At 47.1% G+C, this 21,593-nt stretch overlaps 2 protein-coding genes across 8 annotated transcripts in view; one reads left to right on the top strand and one right to left on the bottom strand.

Annotated features, from left to right (window-relative positions):
* The window catches only part of LOC107401216 (uncharacterized), a 385,225-nt gene that overhangs the window by 78,958 nt on the left and 284,674 nt on the right, over positions 1–21,593 (bottom strand). The gene's annotated exons all lie outside the window — the stretch shown is intronic.
* Positions 1–21,593, top strand: part of Fgf1 (fibroblast growth factor 1) — a 98,040-nt gene that overhangs the window by 41,959 nt on the left and 34,488 nt on the right. The window contains exon 1 of one of the 6 annotated variants that reach the window (XM_076555100.1): positions 1,562–1,789. The exons of 3 other annotated variants lie outside the window; for them this stretch is intronic. The gene's annotated coding sequence lies outside the window, so the exon portion shown is untranslated. Of the gene's footprint in view, positions 1–1,561; positions 1,790–8,416; positions 8,591–19,918; positions 20,055–21,593 lie in introns of those variants that run through there. 2 more of the 6 variants (XM_076555099.1, XM_015995816.3) reach the window with 2 other exon arrangements.

Below are 21,593 nucleotides of genomic sequence, written 5' to 3'. Positions count from 1 at the left end.
CTTTCTTTCTCATGCAGGGGCCCATCTGTCAGACAGAGGGATCCACCAGGCTGTCCTAGCCAGGCCTCAGTACGTATGGAGTAGAAGACAGTAGATGATAATATGGCAGATGAGCTAGATAAGGTCAGGCAAGAGAGATATGAAAAATGACCCAGGCGAGACCAAGGGCTCCGAGGAACCAAATTCCGTACAATGTCCAGTGAGTGGTCATTAGTTCCTTCTGCCCAGACTTTCCCTAGACGCCATCTGGACCTTGGAGGGGTACAGAGATCCTCTCAGATTCACAACCACAATACTGATGCTTCTTGGGGAAAATTGTGTGTCCTAGTGTACTGCTCACAGCTCAGCGGACTACCTCTCTCTTCACCATCAGTAACCCTGGCTTTTTAAGAAAGCTACCATTCTTTCTAAAACCATTCTGCTTTCCAAGACATCTGGGAGAGGGCTGTGTGTTGTAGGGTTGCTGCATCAAAAGTTCCAACATTTCAGGCGACTTTTTTTGTTTGTTTTTGTTTTGTTTTGTTTTGTTTTTTTGTCTGGGTTTTGTTTTGTTTTTTTGAGACAGGGTTTCTCTGTGTAGCTTTGTGCCTTTCCTGGAACTCACTCTGTCACCCAGGCTGGCCTCAAACTCACAGAGATCAGCCCAGCTCTGCCTCCTGAGTGCTGGGATTAAAGGTGTGCGCCACCACCACCCCGAATCGGGTGCCCTTTCTGAAGTCACATTGTTCAATTAAACCCAGTTCATTCAGCCCAACTCACCAAATATTTATTGAGCTGAGCAGAGTGTTAGGAAAAGACCCGGACACCACCCTCAGGAAATGCACAGGCAGAGAGTGAGACATGGCAAACAGAACATTTTGGTACAGCCTGGGCAAGTGCAAGGAGAGATGGCCACAGCAGGGAGCAGGTTGTGGAGTTACTGTCTGGGGCGACAGCCAGAGGTTAGTTGGAAAATTACTCACGTAACAGTCGAAATGTAACTGTGCTCTGACCGGCACTGTGGAGGAGAGAGAGGCAGGTGGTACTGTGCAGCTGTAATGCCACATCTGGCTGGGGTGAGGGAAGAGCAGGTGAGGGACGGAAAGGTGGCGGCGGCGGCGGCGGTGGCAGCGGCAGCAGCGGCGGCGGGAGATCAGAGAGTATAACTGTATTAGTTACTTGTCACTGTGGCCCAGGACTTGACAAGAACAACTGATGGGAAGAAGGATTTACTATGGACTGGGGTTTAAAAGGGATCCAGTCCACTGTGGCAGCAGGAGTGTGAGGCAGCTGGTCACATTCTGTCAGTAGTCAGGAAGCTAAGAGCCGATGGGGTGGGACAGACAGCAAAGCTCCCCAGAGGACCCACTTCCTCTTGCAAGGCTTCACCTAAAGATTCCACAACTGTTCAAAACAGAGCCGCCCACTGGGGACCAAATGTTTAGACACATTAGCCTAAGGGAGACATTTCACACTCTAACGACAGCAGTGTCTATGGGGCCGGCGGAAGGCTGATGTGGCGAAACACAAGGCCAGCAGAGTCAGCCACCTAACTCCCAATGGGTGCAACTGATAGTGGTCTTCACATCCCTGAGCTCACGTCTTCCTCTGTAGCCCCACTGTGAGGGACCGGATGAGCCTTACGACCCCATCGGTCTCCACTGTTCACATCACTCTTATCCTCTGCTCCTCAGAGAAGGACCTAGCAGGCTAGCTGAATGCTTCTGTTCAGCAGTTCCCATGAGTCTGTGGGCACGAAGCCAGAAGGAGGTCTCAGAAGCCGTGGAAATTAGCGTAAATGTCTGTAAAGGTAACCACTGGTTTTCTGGAGACATTCTGAATGAATGACTGGTTAGCTGGCTGACCACAGGATTTAAAAAAAAAAAAAATCCAGGAGTTTATCCTGAACACCCCAAAGGAAAAAGAAAAAAAGACGGAGGAGGACAGAGCCTTTCAAGAGAAGACCAGCTATAAATGGAAAATTACACTAAAGGAAACCAAACCTTATTTGATGTGAACCCATTTTTGACTCTGTCTGGAAATCCAGGGCAGAAGGAAGTGGAGGGGACAGGGAGTGAGCAGATCTGCCCAGGCTGAACCACCCGCCATTGGAGCTAGGGTGAACTCGTGTGTGTGTGTGTGTGTGTGTGTGTGTGTGTGTGTGTGTGTGTGTGTACACGTACGTGTGCAAGTGTACTATGTCAGGGCCATAGTAAAGGCAGCACCCACACAGCTGCCATCCAGATACAGACTCAGGCTCCCGGGGTTGGACATGCTGACCCATTGCTGGCAGGGTACCACAGAATATGGGGAGGAGCATTGGGGAGCACTGTGAGGCCCTAGGGGCACATCTATCTGTTTGCTTCCTCAGAGGGTCATTGTGCCCATAGATGGGATGACCCACTGGGCACATCTATCTTTTTGCTTCCTCGGAGGGTCATTGTGCCCATAGATGGGATGACCCACCGGGTGGGTGACTAGCAACTGATCACTGCTCTCTCCAGAGTAAGGCCGAACCTCTATACTCAAGGCTCACAGCTCCAGTTCCACAGCACATCAGAGAAGTACTGCTAATTTCTGAGCAGCATGGTGCTCTGAATTTCTCATCAGAAAAGAAAGGCACCCTTATCATTTCAATAGCCCTAACATAAACATATTGACATTAGGAAGAGGCAACATCTGGGGATGGTGGGAGAACAATGCTTCCCTTCTTGGGAAGGGGCACGTCAACTGCAGTCCAGAGCTCCATAAAGATGAACATGGGCTGCTGTACAAGGGTGGTCTCAGAAGACGACACAGCTCAGGGATGTCATAACTGTCCTAGCTTGTGCAAGTAGTGTCTACGTTGTTTGCATGACAGAACAGCCTTGTGACACATTTCTCTGATCATGTCCCTGTTGTGAAATATATGTCTGTCTTAAGACCTGAGGTCAGAAGCTCTGGGTTGAAGTCCCAGGGAGATCCCTTCCTGTACATGTGGCCTTGAACAATAACTTAAATCCCTGGGCCTCAGTCCCCATCTGTAAAGTAAGACTATTGATAGCCCTTTGTCAAGGGCTTACAAAGGACGACGTGCTGAGGGGTACTCTGAAGAGTACCTGGTACTAAGCACTCACTAAATAGCCATAATAGCTATTACCGTGGATTCTTTCAGCTTGTGCTTCCGATTACCCTGCTAGCCTCCAGTCCAGGAAATGGAGTTGAAAAAGATACTAAAGATCTACATGGTAGAATATTACTTAGCACTAAAAAATCATGAGCTATCAAGCCACAAGAAAATGTGAAAGCATCTTAAAGACACATGACCGAGAGAAGCCACCCGAAGGCTACGGCTGTCTGATCTCTACCATGAGGTTATCTGGGAAAGTTAGAACCATGGAGACAGAAAGATGGCCACCCACAGTTAGGAAAGATGGAGGGCTGAATTTGTGGACAAAGAAAGATTTTTCAGGTGGAGAAAGCAGCCGTGTGACACTGTAAGCGTGGACAGTCCCATCATGTCTGTTTAACCTTTAGAAAGTACACCACCAACAGTGAACACATTGTAAACCCCAGACCTGGGTGACAAGGTGCCGTCAGTGTAGGTCCATGGATTCTAACAAATGTACCACTCTAGTAGACGGCAGTGACCATGACAGAGGCTTTGTGAGTGGGTGAGGGAGCTGTACTTTCTGCTCTGTTTTGTTATAACTCTAAAACTGCTCTTTAAAAAAAATCAAGTCTATTAACTAAAAGGTAAGAAAGTCTATGTCAAGTTATAAAATGTTCACATTCTGACCATCAAGAGTTCGGGTAAGAACAGTTACAGGGTACCAGGTATGTTGACACGTGCCTATAATCTCAGCACTTGGGAGGTGGAGGTAAAGGGCTGAGGAGAGTTCAAAGCCAGCCTGGGCTGTCACAAACAAGCAGCCATAGGTATCTCTCCACCATCATCATTTATTGGCCATGTAAGACTTCCAGATTAAATAAAAGAGACAGAAAGAAAATGGAGAGGTGTGTGAGCGTCCAAAGAAGGCAAAAACAAATGGCGGGTCTGAAGACAGAGCTCTGCCCTAAACAGCTCCATGTTGAGAAAACGCGAAGGAAAAGGTCATCGGGAGACATGAGGAGGAGGAAGGAGCGCACAAGACGATTGGGAAGACTAAGCAGGAACAGAACCTGCCTGTCTGCTGGACAGAGAAGGACAGGGCAAAAGTCCTTCCTCCTGACATGAGGCAAAAACAAAGAGAAGACAGGAAAATGGGAAATCCCTCTCACCAAAGGGTGTGCTCAGGGGAAAACAGAAATGCCAAAAGTTATTCAAAGGGCAGAGAGTACAGAAGGCCCAAAGAGCATGGCTCCTGAAGTCCGCTTGGCTTGTGGTTGCCGTATAAAAAACCACCCAAATGGGCTGATGTTCCAAGAAGCCCCCGGAGAGCCAGTGGCAATCCCTGAGGTAAATGTGAGTGAGTCGAGTGTTGCGGCACAAGGAGGCGAGCGTGTCCAATTACCAACAATCCAGAAAAGGGTGGGTGCCCAAATGGTCTTGCTAGCCCGGCAGCTGTTTCATCAAGACTGTCGTGGTGAAGGTGCTCACTGCCTCTTGACTGCTCTGTGACCTCGGAACCACATCCCTCTGTCTGAGGGACACCCCTCTTCTCTGTCCTACAGACTGAGCAACCTCAGCCTGCCAACTTCATAACCTTTATCCCTCAGGAATTCTGCATCCTGCTGGACCAGAGCTTCTGAAATTGAATATACTCGTGAGTCACTTATGAGTCAACCTGAGCATCGTGGAACTCCGGAATCAAGGAAGACCCTTCTATAATTGTGGCATCAGAATTGACATTTGAGCGATGAGGGGTCAACAAGAAAAGATCTAAGGGACAAAGAGTATCTGGGGTTCAGGGAGTGGCGTCTGGGGCAAAGGGAACAGCAACTGTCGAGATGCAATGTGGGAAGGCAAAGAAAGCTGCAGTATGGGCGGAGCACTGTGGGCAATTGGGAGAGGAGAATGACAGGGAGAGCCCAGGAGCTACTCCGGCCCACTAAGCACACATCCCATCACAGAGCTACACCTCCAGCTCCAGTAAGAGCATTTTGAGCAAGCAAGGGGATATAACCTATCTCAAGAAAATTGATCCAGGACCACACGATTAGAACCAGGTGTGGTGGGACATGGTAGTAGTCACGGAGAAGGCAGAAGAGTCAGAATGAGGATATATTTTGGAGGTAGAAGTTGCTGATGAGTTGGATGAGAAGAGATGAAATTCTCTTTGTTTCAGGCTGAGGCACTAGGAACATTTACTAGGATTTGAAATACTGGGTAAGAAGAGCTTGGGGTGCCAATAGTTCTGCCACATAAAGATAATTAGTGCATTTCCAAGCTGAGGTGCCAAGCAGGCAGTGGGATGTAAACTCTGGCTATAAATGATCTTTCCAACCTTACCACACACACACACCCATGGACTCATGAATGCCTCAAAGTGGACAGTTTCCTCTTTCTGGTGTTTCCCTGGTGCTTTTTCTTACTACACAGTGACCCTTGCCTAATGCACCTGCCACTCTTAGTGGCTTGAGACCTTCATCACATTTATACACCAGCTCAAGCTGCCTTACTCCTCAGATAACCACCCTGACACACCCGTGAGGACTCCTGTTAAAACTAGAGACCAAGGATGTGGCTCAATCCATAAAATACTTGCCTAGCATGCCTGAATCTCTGGGTTCAACCCTCAGCACCTCATCAAACCAGGTTTGGTGGAACACATCTGCAATCCCAGCACTTGGGAGGTAAAGGCAAGAGGAACAGGAGTTCAAGGCCAGCCTCAATTATATAGCAAGTTTCAGGCCAGCCTGGGTGTGAGCCCCTCAGCAAACAGACCAGCAACAAAACGAAACCCAGATGCCAGGTGGAGTATGGTAGCAGGTGCTTCTAATACCAGCATTCGGGAGGCTGAGCGGGGGAGGGCTGAGAGTTCCAGGCCAGCGTAGGCTACACAGGGAGACCCTGCCTCAAGAAACAGAACACCTAGATGCATTGTTTGTGACATCTGTCACATTTTTCCCTGTAAGAGTTATTTGTGCATATTAATCTCCCACAGTGGTTAAAGTCCTAAAATGCAGGGCTTACCACCACTTCCTTAATTTATTTTGACAATGTCTTCCATGCTATAGAACAATGTGCTCAGCACAGTGAAGGCTGCACATTCAACATGCTGAGAAAGTGAGCCATGAGTGAGCAGGCTTCGCCCTGAGATGGCTGTCAGGTTAATACAGTCACAGGTGGTCAAAGGCAGGAGCCTCCCCCAACCCTTAGAAGACTTGAAGACAGCTATGCTCCTGGCTCAGTGTCTAGAGCTATACCATGCAAAGTTAGGGGTCTCAACACATGTATGTCTCAACATGTGCATAACCTGCTGTAGGCAAACAGCACCCTTCATGAGAAAAACATGGATCTAATTACGGAACTCTGACAAAAGTATTATTAGAAAGATGGTCATACGTTCTTTCCTAATAAAACCATTACATTTGTAGTGCTCCCTCCCCCCCCCCACTCCCCAAGACAGGGTTTCTCTGTGAAACAGTCCTGGCTGTCCTGGAACTCAATCTGTAGACCAGGCTGGCCTGGAACTCATAATCACAGAGATCCGCCTGCCTCTGCCTCCTGAGTGCTGGGATTAAAGGTGTGCGCCACCACCACCCGGCTTGTAGTGCTTTAAAAAGAAAACAAAGCAAAACAAAAAAAAAAAATCCTGTTACCAGGCTACCCAATGCCCATCTCCTATAGAAGTAGACGTTGCCCACTCTGCTTTCTACCTGCATGTACTAGCATCCTGCTACAGCCCTGGAATCCAACGCTGAACGCCGATAACCTCACACCCTTGTGTCTGCTCTAGATCTTGTGAAAACTAGACTGCTTCATTCTCCTGCATTTTATTAGATGCTGTCCTGGGTCATGGATTCTAAAAATGGAAAGCAACAGTGACAAGTCAGGTATCAGATAGGGAGGAGGTCTTGATATACAAGCTGACAGACTTCTACAAAATGCAAGACCACTTGAAAATGAAGACTGGCGACCACGGAGGGAGGCTGGGGTACGAACTCGGCTCAGGAGGGTGTTAGAGGTGGAAGCTGACTCCTGCCGGCCAAGCAGCATGAACAAAGGAAAGAAAGCATGTGGATGGAGAAGCAGTGGAAACTGCTGGAAGAAGACGGCAAGAGAACATGGCCACCAATGGCGGCCACCACCAACGGACCGTCAATCACATACCAGATGGTGGAGTCGGAGTGTGCCACCGATTTTCATATTAGTTTAGTCCAATGACCTGGAGTAGATACGGTTATTTAACTCCTTTCCCAGAGGAGGAGCCTGAGGGTGTGGGCCAGGGGTGGGGGTGGGGCTAGTAATGTACTCAGGGTCACCGAGCTAGGAACTTCAAGAGCTGAGATTGAGTCCCAGCTTCACTCTCCCACCTTCTGATCTTGATTCAGGAACATTCGTCCTGTCAAGCCTGTCATAGCTGAGGAGCGAGATGTCACCAGACACCCCAGAGAGCAAGGTGCTGAGTGATGAGCTAATTTGGAAGTGTAACTCAAAGCCCTTCTATGACTGAACTGTCTCAGGGCAGATGTACTCATTCATCCCCAGGAATACTCACACCATTGTGTCCAGCCCCACCTCAACGGCTGGTTTATTGTCTGCCCTTCGTCATGAGTAATGTCACTTTCCATTTTAAGCAGGGAGCTTCAGGAGATGACCACAGTGTAAGCAATGATTTAAAGCTGAACCCTGCCTGGGTAGTTACTCACTCCCTTCAAGATGTGGCTGACACACACCCTTGCTACTCAGTCACTGCTGGAAGACCTGCTTGCCTGCTGGAGCTTGAAGGCAATCTGAATGCCCCAGAGTCAGACAAGGCATGTGTGGAGGTTGGTGGCTTGGCCGGCTGTCCACCTGAAAGGCTGGCTTGCTCTGAGTCCCCTGTGTATAGTCGGATGGTGCTACTTGTTCATTCGTGTGGCGTTTGTTGAGGTCCTACTATGTGCCGGACACTCTGGTCCTCTGCCAGAGATTCCACCAGCAGCCGCATAGCTACCAGTCGAGGGAAGAGAAGCAGGCATTTATCATCGGGAAGCCCAGGGAGGTTTGGGGACCAGCAGTCAGAGGACCGGATGGCATGGTAGACAGGAAGGACAAAGAAGAGTGGGCTGACTTTCTGAACTGTAAACACCCAAAACAAAAGCTGGAGAGAGGAGTCTGGAAAGCCTGGGTTTGTTCCGAGAGTCACTGGGAAAGCATGGTGGCCCCGCATGTAGGAATCTCTCACCCAGACAGGACCTGTGTGGTGATGCGGGGTGTGGGGGGGGGGGGCAGTCGAGGGTGACAAATGTCCAGAGAGGCAGGTAGAAGCAGGGAAGGTGGGGAGGGGAAGGCTGGCTCAGGATGACCTAAGACATCCTGAGTCAGAGAAGCCAGAGGCCCAGCTTAAAGAGAGTGCTGGCCTCTTCTGCTGGAGGGCAGAAGGCACCAGGCACAGCCAGGCTCCTAAGGGATTCCCGGCCAGAGACATTTTCTAACCTCGGGAGGCTCTGCCATCTCTTCAGGAAGCCAGCCACGTGCCAGCAGGTAAGCAGAAGCTATGTTCTAGGCCATCTTTGTGTGTAAGCGCTCTTGGGGCCATTCTGGAGGGCACAGTTCTTGCTGTCTGGCTTAGGCTTATGGAACCAGCTACCTCAGAACAATGTTCCCCAGGTGGTGGGTGGAAAAGATGAGGAGAAGCTCATGGGCATGAGAACAGCCAACCTTGTGTGGCTGTGCCCACACAAGCCGAGATGCACGGTCTCATGTCCTCCTCTTCATAAGACTGTTAAGTTTGCACATGAAGGACTGGAACGCAAAGGCTTATGGACCTTGTCAGGGTCCATAGCGGGCACACTGTGAACCAAGGGACAGGTGCACATCTGGCTGGCCACAGCTGTATGTTGACAGCGACATGAGGGAATGAGGGTCAGATGAAGACAAGTGACCACCTGAGAAGACCCTCTTCTATACTAAATGCATAACAGGGGTCCCTGAGCCATCACCTCCCGCTTGAGAAATTCAAGCTTCACTTTTGGGGGAGGGGGATCCCTGCTTTCCTGAAGGGAGCTTTGAGCGAGGAACTTTCAGCACGAACTCAAGGAACTAACTTCTTGACTAGCAAGGGATATATCTGGTATTTTTAAATTAATTACTAAAATGTCTCGGGTTATATAAGAAAGGTTATGAAACACAAAAAAAAATAAAACAATAGGCATTAAACAAATTTTAAAAATGATTATAGGTATCTTACCTATAATCTTACCACCCAGTGCTGGCTATGGTCATATTTTGAGGGGTGTGTGTATTCTATAGTGTACACGTATATATAATTATATTCATGTATGTAATTTGTAGTCTTTCCTTTCAGTCATATATGTTGCTATTGCCTTTTAAAATCACAACTGAAAGAAAGGGAGTCAGCATCACACCTTTGGAAACATGACAGCTTCTTGTTGACAGGGCTCCCAAAGCCTCCTCCAATAGGACAGTCTTAGACACAGGTGGCTTCGTACACACCCCTCACCCCTCCTGGCAAGTTCCTACACATCCCTAAAGCTTCCAATGCTAATTCTTCAGAGAACGCCCCTGCCCTCTCCCCACCTATTCATACCCTGTGCCCTTCTGCTACCCACGGCTCAGTAGGGGCGAGGGGAACAGGCACCATTTCAGACTGTCTTTAGTCATGAGTTCACATTTTTTTAATTTTAATTTTTTCTATTATGTGTATGTCGGGGAGTGTGCATGTAGTAAAGGTGCCATTGGAGTCCAGAAAAGGGTGTCAGATCCCCTGGAGCTGGAGTTACAGGCTGTTGGGAGCCACCTAATGTGGGTGCTGGAAACTAAGCTCCGGTCCTTTGTAAGAGGAACAGGAGCTCTTACCCTCCAGGCCATCTCTCCAGCTCCCAGGTGTTCACTTCTGAAAACGAAAAGGAGATATTCCGGGCTAGTGTGTGGCTCAGTGGCAGAACAGTTAACTGGTATGTGTGAGGCCCTGAACTTGCTCCTCAGCTCTCCCTGGATGGGTGAAGGCTCGCAATGGGGGCTGACAGTTGGCTTTTCTTATTTCCCCTCACACTCAGTGCCTGACCAGTCACAGCCATTAAGCATTTGTTGGAAGAATTAGTGAATAATAATCGAATTCAATCTCACCTCTCCCTCAGTCTCGTGACTCTGGAAGGCTAGAATGCTTTGTGAGGAGGGGGTCAATGGTTTTAGAAAATGAATAGGATTTCAGGTCGACTTTATTAACCAAAATTCTCACAGTTGGGTTAATAACTGGGGAATCAAGCATTGACTCCTGAGAAAACATGAGGCCACACATACCGTGTCATCAAAATGTGTCACATAGGGTGGACACACCACCACTATCCCACCATTTTTCCGTCCAACAAATGTACCTTTACTCCATGTTTTTGAGATATGATTGGTTTTAAACGGTGTGTGTTCGGCACATACAATGAGGTATGGTGATACATGTGTAAATGTGAAGTAAGTTCCGCCATCAATCTCATTAGCATACCTCCCATAGCTTTCAGTTGTCTGGTGAGCACTTAAGGATACACTATTATTGCCTGATTTTTTTTTTCCTTTCTATTCGTTCTTTAGAAAACTTTGGGATCTTTTTGTCCTTTGAGATAGGGTTTTGCTATAGAGCTCAGGCTGCCTCTGAGTTCACTATCCTCCTGCCTCAGCCTCCTTGGTGCTGGAATTGAACAGTGAGGTAACTGGCTTGAAGTTAAGTTTCTTTGTTTTCTTTCTTTCTAAAACAGGGCCTCATGTAGCCGAAGATGGCTTTGACCTCATAATCCTCCCAAGGGCTAGGACTATGGGTGTGTGCCACTACCCTGGTTTTATAGGACTCTGGGAATTGAACTCAGGACTTCACGCTTGCTGGACAGCACTCTACCAAATGAGCTATCTCCTCAGCCCCAAGGACACACTATTGTTAACTATTGTCACCACACTGCAAACAGATCTCCACAACTCACTCATCCTGACTAACCAGAACTGTGTGTCAACATCCCCTCCTTTCCATTCCCTATCTGCAAGCAACCACCACTCTACGTTTCTATGAATTTGACTTGTTTTAGATTCAACCCATAAGCAAGATCTTTGTCTTTCTGGACCTGGTCTATCTGCTTTGGGAATATCTCAAGGTTCGTTCATCTTGATGCAAATGATAGCAGTTTCTTCTTTTGTTTAAGGCTGTGCTGGTTCCTCACCTTGATGGCCACAGATGCAAGGATAAAGACATCTTGGTTATAAGAGGTGTGGGGATAAAGATGTCTACTTAATACAATGATTTCAATATATTTGAGAGTGGGATTGCTTGCCATCTCTTCGGGCCCAAGGATTTATTTATTTTTACTTTATGTGTATGAGTGTTTGCCTGCATGTATGTATGTATATCATATATGTGCCTGGTGCCCACGGAGGCCAGAAGAGGGCATTGGATTCCCTGGAACTGGAGTTACGAATGGTTGTAATCTACCATGTGGGTGCTGGGAACTGAACCCTGGTCCTCTGCAAGAGTAGCCAATACTTTTAACCACTGAGCCATCTTTCCAACCCTACTCCTACCTCAGACCACTGTTAATTTTTTTCTCATGTATTTTCTTCTAACCGTTTTATAGTTTCTGATTTTATGCGTAAGACGTCAATCCATTTTGGGTTGTTTTGTATTTTATATGAGCCAACGTATTTATTGAACATGTCTTATATGCCAGACCTATGTGAGAAACTGGGAATAAAAAGCTGAGCAAGGCAGACAGGGGCCCTACCTACCCCCAATGGAAACAGACAGCAAGCATGAGGCTCACTCCGAGCCTAAGGGAAAAGAGATAGCCTGTCTTTCTGAGGTAGGTGGAAATGATGACAGGACTGATACAGAGAGGTATGGACCAAGAGGGAAGCAAGATCATATTTTGAAACTGGAAGTTCACTCTTGGTGGAAGCCACTATGGATATGATGCCAGGGAACTCTTGGGCCGTCTGTTTTCTCTCAATACAAAGACCAGGACAGCTTGGAAATCAAGTGGGTCCCCGGGAAACCATCTAGAATATAAACTCTGTAGGTGTGCTCCCCATCAGAGAACGGGTCTGGAACATAGTAGCTTCAGTGTGTGTGTGGGTGGGGGGTGGGGCGGGAGTATTTTCAAAGTAAATGAAAGAGCCAGGCAGGTGATTCAGTCATCTTCTCTGGCATCACCAAGTGCCAGAGGAACTGGAAGTGGGGAGGAATCTGGAGCACTGGCTGTCTTCCCTAGCCATACCCCTCCTAAAAATGACAGCAGTTGGCAGAAAGGACAGAGCGGAGTGGCTGGAAAGGCAGGTCTTGAGGTCACACTCCTCTGCTGAAGGACTGGCTGTCTGTCCAAGCTCCTGTGAGTAGAAAACAGGCAGCAAAGGATTGGACAACAGTCCCAGGGTCCAGCCTGGCACAACAGGGTGAGTGTCAGCGTCCGAGCCATCATGACGCTTCATTCCAGTCAGCTGCTTAACATCTGAGTCCCATGTTCCCATGGCATGCTGCCCCCTCCTTACAGAAGGTGCCTGGACTGATGCCCCCAAAACAGGCAGCTGCGAAGAGTGGCTTTGCCCAGGGCCCACACCCACGCATGGGAGGCTCCCTTACCTGTTATGTGGTCTTCTGCATGCACGTCCCTGCTCTACCTGGCCACCACTCCATTCAGCAGCCAGAGTGTCCTTTTAAAATTGTGAATCTGATGATGTCACTCCCTACCCTGCCTTGTCTGGTCGTTTTCCACGGTCCTGCCAATAAATGCCCACGAGGCTCCAAGTGGCCTGTCAGCTGTCCCCGCCATAGCCTTCTCTGCTCCTCCATGATGGACTCTTTAGTTCCTCAACAGACATATGCTCTTTCTGGACTCAGTACCTGTGCACATGCCTTTCTCTACTGCCTCCCAGTAGGAACAACCCTTCCTCCAGGACACCTTGACATCTCTCAGGCTCTGTAGATCACTTGACGTGTGGCTCCCTGAAAACCTCCCACTTCACTGTTCTAATGCCCAGTTCATCCAGAATCCCTTGCGTCTTGCCTAATGGAATTTTGAACTTCAAGAGTGCCTCGTTATGTGTGCCTTATTCTCTACTCCTTTCTCCATGCCTGGTACTACTAGGTGCTCATTAAATGCAGGTTAGGTGAAGGAATACACATCAGATTCTTGAACTCTTGGAAACAACTTTACCCAAAAAAGTGAGGGCAGGAAGAAGCAAAAACACAACAATATCATTGTGTTTCAGTGCCGAGTGTCACTTCCTCTATGGTGGACTTACCTGCTTGTATGCTGTGGGTAGGCCTTAGCTAATTCTTCAGAACCACTTTCTGGTTTAGTTCCCAATGCTCTGTCTTGTGGATTAATCTTTTTGTTTACTGTAGAGATGTGTCATTTGGGTTGGTTTAATGAAAGAATAGCTAGGCAGGATTTTGGGGGCAGAGAGAACATTGGGAAGAAGGAGAGTCACCAGCCAGACATGGAGGAAGCAGGAAAGCAGCATGGGCAGTACAGAGCAAAGGTAATAAAGCCATGAGGCAGGAAGTAAGTTAATAGGAATGGGTTAATTTAAGTGATAAGAGCCAGTTAGAAACAAGCCTAAGCTACCAGCCAAGCTTTCATAATTAATAAGAAGTCTCCATGTGGTTATTTGGGAGCTGGCAGGCAGGACTGAGAAAGACTTTCTACAGGTCTGGGCCTTTGTATTAGGTCCCACCAAAGCAAAGCCTCAGAGGAAACCCACAAACATCATGTCCAGGTGCTCATGTATGGCCCAGCCTCCTGCCGTGAAACAGAGCAAGGAGCCTCATGCTCTGTTTTGCTTTCTCCTCCCCCAGTAGCAACAACAATTATTCAGTAGAGGAAATAAGAGTAATGGAAAGAAAGAAAAAAATAAACATTGAAATTGGCAGTGTCCCTTGGCTACTGCTTTAAAAAAAAAAAACAAAAACAGAGTAGATTTGGAGATATTTCAGTGACTTTGCTCAAAGAAGAAAAATAATCAAGTTTGTTTCCCTTGGGCAGAACTACTTTTCTGTATCTTAATACCAAAAGAGAGTTACTGAGGCCCACAGTTCACACAGTGAGGTTAATTGCTGAGGTAACTTGCTAGACATGAGTTACCAAGCTTAATTGTCCCGGTACATTAGAACTAGGAAGAGGGACTTGTCATAATCCCCAGGATCTTCCCATCTTGGGCCACACAGAGAAGAAAGCCCAGGATGTGAGCACCATGGTAGGTCCTGTGCTGATAATAAGAGAAGCAGCTGGGAGGGGAAACTCAGATCTCCCAGGAATTCCAAAGGCAGGCGCCAAAGACTCTGAGCAAAGGAATATGCCACACATCAGACTTGGTCACGCAGAAAGGCGAAAGCTGCTTATCTATCGTCTAGTACAAGTGGAGAGGGGCAGATTCTATTTATTCACTTAAGTTAACACTGCCTGAACTAACCCTGGTGACAGGGACCTGTGGCAGGTAGACTAGGAAGGTGAGAGTGGCAGTGGAATTGGACAAGAAGAGACAGTAGCTCATCATGTTCATTGAGCCTTTGTATAATGTTGAGTATGTTGCATACACTGTATCATTTACTCTCCCTGGCCATCTTATACAGGATTATTACCATCTTCAGTTTCTGAGAGAGAATGTTGAGACTCAGGGGGTCTGGGGGACTTGCCCAGAGTCACCAGTGAGTTGGTGCCAAATTAAACAGGAAGCCAGGTCCTCAGATTTGGAGTTGCTGGTGTAAACTGTTATAGTGCATCTCCCTGCTCTCCTGGTGCTTACAAACAGATGGAAAAGGCCTTATAAGAAAAGCCTTCTGGTTGGGTGGTGGTGGCACATGCCTTTAATCCCAGCACTCGGGAGGCAGAGGCAGGCAGATCTCTGGGATTTCGAGGCCAGCCTGGGCTACAGAGTGAGTTCCAGGATAGGCACCAAAGCTACACAGAGAAACCCTGTCTTGAAAAACTTAAAAAAAAAAAAAAAAAAAAAAAAAAAAAGGCCTTCTGATCGTCCAAACACCTACCAAAATGACCCACTGAGCTCTGCTTATAGCGTCTAGCATTCCTAGCCCAAAGTGCTGAACTCTTCCATGTTCTTCCCACAAACCAGTTCCAGAGGCTTACAAACCACACCGTCAGGGTTACCACAGCAACAACCCCACTCTCTGGACCAGTGCTTGCTATTAGTGAGTTTTCACGTTGCTGTGATAAAATATGCTGGCAAAACCAGCCGCTGGAAGGAAGGTTTTATTTTGTTGTAAAGTTTGAGGATTAAGTCCACCACGGCAGCAAAGGGACAGTGGCAGCCGTGGGAGGCTGTGCTCTCACTGTGTCCTCCTTCAGGAAGCAGACAGCGAGGAAGAACGCTAGTTCTGGGCTCACACTTTGACTCTGACGAAGTCTAGGACCCCACCCCACATGATGCTCTCATACACAGTTAGGGTAGGTCTTCCTGATTTAACCAAATGAAGAAAATCCCTCACAGACATCCCAGAGGCTTGTCTCTTCGGACACTCTAGGTCCTGTCAAGTTGACAGTCAATATTAACCATTATGATACATTTATGTATGTGTATATTTATATAACCCCACCTTGTAAAATGTTTACATTTCTAATACAAAAATTAACAGAAGAGCCCAGCATCAAGGCACACAACTTATAAACCCAGCACTCAGGAGATAGAGGAAGGAGGATCAGGAGATCAAGGTATGCCTCTAATACACGGGGAGTCCAAGGCCAGCTTGGACTACACGAGACTCTGTCAAAAAGAAAAGAAAATGAAGAAAATTTAATGAGACCTAATTCTGACAGAAGTAATCATATACCTTAAAAATCATTTTCATTATTATTTATGTATATATTCTAATTTTCTTGTATTTGTCTTATACTTGAAGTAACCTAGGTGAATTGTCCATCTCCTGCTTATTTGTTGAACTGACACAACAGATCTAAAAATTAGCCCAGTTTCTGAGGCATGGGGCACCATTCCCCTGTGGTACAGGAGAAGACATGTCTTTAGGAGATTCCATGATAGTAAAAGAAAGCCTCTTCCAAGCTTCCATGTGTTTTTGTTGTTCAAAGAGAAAGTTCTTGTTTGAGATCATTGTGCTGCCGACTCCCCAGAAGAACTGCTTGTAAGCTAAAGCACCCGGCAGGCAGGACACAAACAGGGCGTGACAAGTCAATGACAGTCTTCTTTCGAGGAATTTATGGCTGACCTCGGCTTATGGGAAGTGTTTGTAATTACTCTACAGAGTTAGTTTCCTTAGATAAGGCAAGTTAAGTTCAACTACTTAGCAGTAACTTGGCAGGTTGCAAGTAAGGGATTGTATAAGAGAACAGAGAACAAGAAAGCCTCACACTTGTTGGGAGGGAGGGAGAGAGACATGAGCTCGGGGGAGGAAAGAGCCTCCTCTCCTGGAGGATCGGCCCAGCAGCTTGATTTCTTCCCATCTTTTCATTTTAATGCACAAACAACAGCATCAAAATAATAAATGAGCAATTGACTACAGCAATGGCCCAGCCAGCATGGAGGTAATTTCAGAACGGAAATCTGAGTCTGGCCAGATAGATTCTGCTGAGAGAATGATTGAAGAGAGAAGCTCCTAAAAGCAGATAAAATTTCTCTGTAATGTTTGCCTTGAGGAAAAGCATCCTTTCACAGGAAGAAGGTCAAATCCGGTCTATTTTTGTAGGAGCATTTCAAGTGGTCAGTCGACTTGTTTCCTGTGGTTCCCAGGAATTGTGCAGCAGGCTCTCGAGAGGATGTTGGTGATAGGGAACAGGGACTTGATGAGTGAGAATCAACAATTATCTCTATATTTGCCTCTTTTTTCTATAAAAATAATCTAGGGGAAAGCCACCTATTTTAGAAGCACCAAATTCATTACAACAGAGAGGAGAGTGGAGCATGAAAGCCCTTCAGAGGGGCAGAATCCTTGGGTCAAGAATTTGCCATCTTAAATGTTCATTTATCTGCTTAGTCCCTCGCCGCCTCTCTTCCTCATCATCTAATGAGTATTTGAGCCAACCCTTGAGGGCTGAGAAGGAGGTGAAGAAACATCCTCTCCACCCCCAGGAGCTCGCTGTCTAAGAAAAGAGACACATCAAAAAAGAGCCGAGAGTGAGGGACAGATAATTAATAATAGGAGGTGGTAAGCACCGAGGAAGAAAAGAACAGGAAGCTACACAGAGTCTGGGAGATGGCTCAGTGGTTTGGAGCACTTGCTGCTCTTGCAGGGTCCCAGGTTCGATTCCCAGCACCCACATGGTGCTCACAATCATCAATAACTCAAGTTTCAGGAGATCCTACCCCCTCTTCTGACTTCTGTGGATACCAGGCATGAACATGGTGCACATACATACATTCAGGCAAAATATTCATGCACGTAAGTCTTTCAAAAATTAACAAATATCTTTTGAAAGAGAGAGAGTATAGAGGAAGAGGGGTACTAAACTTGGGTGGGGAGGGCAAGGAAAATCTCTGGGGAGGTGGCACTCCAGATATCATCTGAAGGGTGAGTAGAAGCCAGCCAGTAGCCACTGCTGGGAAAGGGAACAGTTTATTGGAAGGCTGTGTGGTGAAGACCACAATGAGCTCAGGATCCAAGAATAGATGATGGGGAGGCTGGAAAGTGAGGACAAATTAGTGTGAGGATGTGCTGGGCCACATAGCATCCTATAGGCCAGGCCAGGATTTAGATTGTGCTTTATAGAAATGCACTTTTAGAATGCACTCCAAAATAGGGTTTTATTGTGCATTCTCTCTGGCACTGCATTAAATGACACAGAGAATCATATAAGAACATCCGGCTCTTTGAGAAAATAAGACTGATGGTGTGTAGGTCAGTGCATAAATTGGCAAGGGAATTGGTACTGAGGAGTACGTTTGGTAAGCCTTCACTGGAGTCAGTTTGATTGGTATACCTCAGAGATGTCAGACAGCTAATAAGGCTGGGACTCGGGTAACACAAGCGAAGCCATTGCCATAGCAACCATGCAACATTTTGTAAAAATTCAGCTGGGCGGTGGTAACGCACACCTTTAATCTCAGCACCTGGGAGGCAAAGGCAGGTGGATCTCTGTGAGTTTGAGACCAGCCTGGTCTACAAATGACTTCCAAAACTGTTACACAGAGAAACCCTGTCTCAAAAAACCAAAACAAACAAACCAGCAGGGGAAAAAAAATCAATGTAATGGAGAAAATATTTATATTAAAAAATAACAATAATGATGAAGAGAAAGAGGATGAAAAGACAAGTTGAGATAGAATGATGAAAATATAATGTGAGCAAAACACACTTTATATGAAACCTAATGAGTTATATATATATATATATATATATATATATATATATATATATATATATATATATGTCTCTGTGTGTGCACATACACATATGGACAGGTGTGTGTGTGTGTGTGTGTGTGTGTGTGTATGTGTGTGTACAGTAGTGAGATGGACAGTAGTAATCATCGTAAGTCACCATACCATGACATATTTAGGACTGAGATGAAGCAGGGCAATGAGGAGAGCTTCCTCAGATGAAGGTGGTACAACAGAATTTGATGCTGAAGAGGCAGAAGCCCTGCCTTAAAACGCCGTGTGTTAGGGTTTGCTGTCAAGGACAGTCTAAGGACTGTCCCTATGGAGGGCAATGTTGGAAAGCAATGCTCATCTATATACTTACTTCCTATAAAATCAGACCTATGGGGACATCACAGCCTTGGACACTCCGCACAGGAGGATGAAAACACTGGGAAATGCTCTGCATTCTCTCTGCCCTGCTCCACGGGCCTGTCGAAAGACTTAGATTTATAGAACTCCAGAAGAGCCCCCTGGAACTTGCCAAGACCAGGGAGGATCCAGGAATGCACATCCTTGACTGTCCAGGGGAATTAAGGCAGCAGAAAGCAGACGGGAGACCCTGTGAAGCTTCTCCATCCTCCTTGTTGCCCAATCATTGTCAAGGGCCAATAACTTGTGTCTCCATTTTTTTTTTCATACAGCCACACCCATCACAATGGTTCTTTGATCCCTAAAACATGAGAGGGGTAGTGGATGCTGAAGAAGATAAATGGCTTTGGAAGGTCAGAGAGAACAACACACTAATGAGGAGGGAGACCATGAGAACTGGAGGGCTGGCTGCTTTGAGCTACCAGCCAAGCTTGAGTAACCTTCACTGAGAGGCCTCCTCTGACAGAGGGGTGGGCAGTTGCAGCTATCAGTACCTACCTGCCCTCACCATTTTCTGAGAAATGGTGCCTTGACCTTAACGCATACCTTCCTAGAGACAGGAGATACCAGGGCAGACTTATCTCTTACGTTAGCTCTTGGGCATGAGATTTCAGCTCACTTCCAAGTGGTTTCATCCCTTTCCCAAGGCTGGCTATTCCTCCAGGACCCATGGTGATGCTGTTCTCCTGCTCCATTTCTATCCCACAATACCCACCTGGTGCTAGGCTGTATGGGGACCTATATATGAAAAGCTATGTCACAGGATCCTGAGGGCCACCGTCAGCCTTGAAATGCAGCGCAAATGGAAAAACAGCCCCTTAGGGACTAATCATATGGGATCGAAGAGAGTTGGTAAATTCAAAGACTTGCTAAGAATAACCAACTCCTTATAAAGAAGAATGCCAAAGGGAACAAGTGTGCCACTGTCCTAACGCAGTCCCTGCAAAAACAGCCCTGGAATGCTTGCCCTTGAGCTCGTAGCTCTTTTGTTCCTGCCCTTTTGGCTGGGACACCCACAGGGTCCCTTTGCAAATCATGGGCCTCAGCTCTGCCATTGGCTCCTGGCCTGGAGTTCTCGGGGCCCAGCTAGGGCCTCCAGAGCTCTCCTTCAAGGTCCAGAACAGACTGCCCCGTGAGCAAGTTCCACGGGTTTTCATTCTCCACTTGGTTTCCAAGCACCTGAAACCCCAGCCACACACTGGCCCTGACACCTCCTCTTCCAGAGACGCCTGGATAGCATCTGTCTGGTCAAAACGTGAGTTTTGTCCTTTGTTTTCATAAGTGTTTTTGAGTGAGCCAGGGCCATTGAAAGCGAGGCTGCCCAATAGTGAGGTGACATTATAAACAAACGTCCTGGGGGTGAGGACTTTAGTCTTGGCTAAGCGACAGGTTTACTTAGCTGAACCGTGCAGTTGTCTAGGGTTGAGAAAAATGGGGTGATTATGTAGCTTGCAGAAAGAGGAGAAAACAGTCCCCATGAGTCCAAGAAAGGCTCATTTGTTCAAACTGCTCCGTGAAACTCCAGATGCCTTAATAGTGTAATGAACCAACCCACCAAGACATAGGGTGTGCTGAGTGATGTAATAATATCTAGCACCTACCGATACTCATGTGTCACATCCTGCCTAGGCCTTGTTCTGCTTCCTCACGACACTGTCACGGGATTGGCACTCTTGGTTTTCTTTGCTATGGTACTGCTGGCAACCTACGGCTGACATGCTAAACATGACCTCCACCATTGTGCTACATCCCCAATCCCAGGCAGCCCAACCGAGGAGCAGAAAGACCAAGTGACTTGCCAGTCATAAAAGGAGTTAATGACAGCATAGAAACCCAAATCCAAGTCTCAGGTGGTGAGAACTCTCCCTTGGCAGGGCCATTTCCAATCCTCTCAAGTCAGCCCTTTCCTAAATAGGTTCTGGCCTTGTCCCAGCCCTTTATCAGCATGGCCACTGATCACCTGATGAGGGCCAAGGCGACCTCACGTGACCCTGGGTCACCTTGAGCTACCAGAAGAACAACCTCAGTGGTAGCCACTACAGCACCATGGGAAGGGACAGCTGTCGGGGGCAAAGACTGTACTTGCATGAAAGCAAATGCCCCTTCTTTGAAGCTGTGTGCAGGGGCCACACAAGTTTCAGCGGTCGGTAGGGTACAAAGAACAGAGAAGGTGAAGGGTCACCCAGTTCAAAGAGCATTTGTTCTCTTGATCACACTGAATCCATGATTAAAATCGTAGATGTTGGCATCAGAAAACCCTCTGTTGAGATCTTAAACTAAACTAGGCCAGGATACATTTCTGGATTGAAAATATTACACTATTCATCTGCCACCTTGTTAAGGGGTGGGGGCGTGGAGCAACGCTTCTCTAACAGACTTTCTTTGAGAACTGATTAATGTATACAGCATGTTTGGGACCATGTCTGATACACCGTACATGTTTAAGAACTTTTCCTGTTTATGGTTGTAGCCAGGGCAGGCTATCGGGTAATGCACGGTAAGGCAAACCTTTGGCCGGTCCAAATAGATAACGAAGCACACACTTCAAAAGACCGCGTTTGAAGAAGCTAAGATTTCTAGGTCAAGAGCGAGTGAGGGCTGCAGCTGAGAGAAAAGACTCTGCAAACCCCATCTTCTAAAGAGCAGGGAAGTCAGCTGACTTGGAGAAAGGAATGTCCTCGCTGGGCCCTTCCTGGAGACTGTAAAGTTGCACAACAGATTAAAAAGATTTTTGGAGACACATCAGTAAGAGGAGGCTGAAGGAAGGAGAGAGAGGGCTTGCTAGAGCCCCTGC

The sequence above is a fragment of the Peromyscus maniculatus genome, chromosome 19 (assembly GCF_049852395.1).
Source record: "Peromyscus maniculatus bairdii isolate BWxNUB_F1_BW_parent chromosome 19, HU_Pman_BW_mat_3.1, whole genome shotgun sequence".
Lineage (NCBI taxonomy): Eukaryota > Metazoa > Chordata > Mammalia > Rodentia > Cricetidae > Peromyscus > Peromyscus maniculatus.
This window is presented reverse-complemented; position numbering and strand designations above follow the sequence as displayed.